The sequence below is a fragment of the Martes martes genome, assembly GCF_963455335.1.
Source record: "Martes martes genome assembly, chromosome: 7".
NCBI lineage: Eukaryota > Metazoa > Chordata > Mammalia > Carnivora > Mustelidae > Martes > Martes martes.
This window is the reverse complement of record NC_137894.1, coordinates 77,658,764-77,662,295: the sequence shown is the minus strand read 5'-3', so window position 1 is coordinate 77,662,295 and position 3,532 is coordinate 77,658,764. Positions and strand designations below refer to the sequence as shown.

The window sequence follows — 3,532 nt, the reverse complement described above, 5'->3', positions numbered from 1 at the left end:
TAAGGAAACACATGGGATTATATTAACTTTTGTATATACACATATCTATAAATATTTCTGTATGTATCCTTCTGACTCTGTATTAAGCTAAAATGAGTTTATGCTGATGTCTTCCACTCTGTGTTACCAAATGGTTCATTCTAGCCTTTTCTTATTTGCCTGTATTCTCCAGCTCCAACAGTGAGAAACTGTTGGCTTCTACTATATGCCATCCATCTACCTAACTGTTCAATTTTAATATATAGGCATAGTGGCTTCAGAATTGTTAGCTCATACCTTTATGGAAAACAAATATTAACCGAAGTTATAAATGTTTATGTGGAATTCCTTTGCTTTTGGTCTTACAGACTCCACTCATTTTCAAACTTACTAAGGCAGGACTTTTACTATCCATCCCTGCAGTGAGGTTGTTTTGTTAATGTCATACAGTTAGATTGTTTTGTGACAATATGCATTCCATTCTGAGATCTCCCAACCTTCTAAAAGACTTTTTTATTTGCATACATTAAAATTCATTCTAGTGCTATAAAAAGTCCTCTGGGTTTTGACAAAGGCAGAATGTTGTGTATCCATCATTCCTATATCATACATAAAACTTCTCTCCACAAACCCCTGCTTCTTGACCTGAATCATCCTGTCTGCAAATATCAATAGCCATACCCTTAAAAAATTATTATCCTTAAAAAAGTTCCTGAGGGGTATAATCTCCCCTACTTTTAATTTTCCACACTCCTCAGCCCAAATCTCCTTGGCTTCTTTTTTTTTCCCCAATCCCTCAACCCCCACTCCCAGCTGCCTGCATTTCCTTAAGGAATGGTTTTTTTCCACCCCTCTCTTTCTCCCACACTGTAGGACTATATGAATAGGCCAGATGAACAGTTGAATTTTCCAGGAAATAACTTCACCAAGATGTCCAATGATAGGTAAATATCCAATGATGATAATCCCAGCACCAGCAGTGGTAGTTCAGATGCAGATCAGAGAGACCTCACTGCTCAAGAGCCTGAAGAAAAAGAATAAAGAAAATCTTGTCACAGGGGAGGAGTGGGGGGGGGGGCAGGGGAGAACAAAACAAAACACCCAAATCTCTAGAAAAACCGCTGCTGAATTATCTGCTAGTGTGAAGACTTCAGAAGGAGCTAACTGAGGTTATCCACATTCTTCCTCCCTACCGCCATCCTGGGGCTCAAAGAGATAACATTTATGAATGGAGATTAGCTATATTTGGTCCACTAGGTTGTGTGCATGAAGGTGGTATGGTTTTTCTGGACATCACATTTTCATCCAATTATCTATTTAAGCCACCAAAAGTTACTTTTCACACCAGAATCTATCACTGCAACATCAATAGCCAAGGACCTGTCTAAATATCCTTAAATCTAAATATCCCTAAAGACAACTGGAGTCCCACTTTGACAATTTCAAAGATTTTGCTGCTGGCTTGTTCCCTTTGGCAGTCTGCAGATATTCAAGTTGGAAGCATTGCTTCTCAGTTTTTGACCAACAAAGCAGAATATGGCAAGATATAGGCAACCTAATTCACGTAATTTCTGTGCAAGGGGAAGGAATAGGGACACCTTCTTACTGTACTGCAAACTTTTTTATTTTATTGTTAAGTAATCTCTGCACTCAACATGGGCTCAAAACTACAACCCTGAGATCAAGAGTTGCATGCTCTACTGACTGAGCCAGCCAGGCGCCCCTGTGCTGCAAATCTTTATAGCCTTTGCAATATCAACTTCTGTTGTTGGGGAGGAAAAAATTTTCCTTCTACCATTCTAGGAGGGTTTTTTTGGGGGGGGATCTGGTTTAATAATCGAATTAACATAAAACATTAATGGGAGAAAAACAAATTTAATTACCTACATAGGGAGATCCCATAAAAATATGAAACATGGGGGTAAGTCAGGCAGTTGAGGCTTATATGCCATCTTCACTGAAGAAATGTGATAGAGGCCATGGACTTCAAAAGGGAGGAGGGTGATTCACAGGATAAGAAGAGCAGATGTTTAGTAATTGGATGTTTGTCCTCCCATACAGATGAGTCATTCAAATAAAAAAAGTTCTCTCTTGCTTATAGCTCTTTCTCTGGGTTAGGCCCCCTATATAAATTGTTTTAGGTAGTTTAAGGGAGAGGTAAAAGTTTTTCTTGAGTTTGCTGTGTCTTGATTGCCTTCAGCTCAAAATAGTCCACATGCCAAAGTAGCATATTTCGGGGAGAATTTTTCTGAACCCTCATAGTGTACATACTTCTTTTCTCTGCTTTTATCCCTTGAAGACCGAAATATTCCCCAAAAGGATAAATGTTATTAAGAGTAGAATTTTGTAGCTGTAGGTTTGCAAGTAGACATTTTAAGCAGACTAGTCTTCATTCTTTGGGATATTGAAGTGCATATTGTGGTATACTAAGGATGCTTGTCCTGAAGTTTATCAAATATTATAGTGCATTTTGTATCCTATATTATACAAAGTAGTGTGTGTATTGTACTGCATTTTAACTTAATTTATTATTTGCATGAAGTTACAAAGGTAGACATAGAGGGTCAGGGATAAGGTGTTTTTGTTTTTGTTTTTAATTTTAGTTATTTATTTGATAGACAGAGATCACAAGCAGGCAGAGAGGCAGACAGAGAGAGAGGGTGAAGCAGGCTCCCCGCTGAGTAGAGAGCCCAATGAGGAGCTCGATCCCAAGACCCTGGGATCATGACCTGAGCCAAAGGCAGTGGCTTAACCCACTGAGCCACCCAGGTGCCCAGGGATAAGGTTATTTATAGTAAACATCTATCTCTTTCTTTGTGGTTCATGCTGTTGGAAAAAACGTTTTACCTTTTACTTATGTCAACTTGTAATAAGGGAATTTTTTTTACCCTTTGTAGCTCAGAGACCACCTGATGTATTATCTCAAACACAATAAATATGCTCCTGAAGGAAAAAAAAAAATCCTAAGGGTTTTAACAACAGTTTTATAAAATACAGGATCTGAATGGCTATATTGTACTTGCTTCCTTGGATATTTATGACCTCATGAGAGCTTATCTATATTACCAGGAATGCCCATGTCCAGCACATATCTAGCACACAGTAGAAACCCCGGGACCATTTCTGAGTAAAGATAGCAATCCCAGTTTCTCCTAATTAAAATAACCCATACATAGTTTTCATTCTAAAATTTTTCTGATTTTCAAGTTTTTAAATTGAGAAATGTGGAAAGGTAACTAAATCTTTGAGATTCAACATCTGTTCTATAGGTATATTTATGATGTAACACATTCATTACTATCTCTATAGAGATTCTGCATACACATAATGAATATTTCATCATGTCTTTGCCTATACATTGAAAGTGTGAACAATTTTTTTAATGGCCTAGATTTCCTCTTTTTAAAATGCTACAAAAAATTCTGAATAGGAAAATTATACATTTTTATATCCAAAGCAAGAAATGTTCACAAATTTTATTTTCTACAATTTAGAATATGTTGTATCCTATAGGCAAACAAGGTCAAGCTTATAATTTTCATAAATGTAATTT

At 37.0% G+C, this 3,532-nt stretch overlaps 1 pseudogene across 1 annotated transcript; it reads left to right on the top strand.

Moving 5' to 3' along the window:
* The first annotated feature begins 858 nt into the window (after positions 1–858).
* Positions 859–1,529, top strand: LOC308346692 (ubiquitin-conjugating enzyme E2 E3-like; annotated as a pseudogene). Its single transcript has one exon. The product of its transcript is annotated as a ubiquitin-conjugating enzyme E2 E3-like (transcript).
* Positions 1,530–3,532: the final 2,003 nt, after the last annotated feature.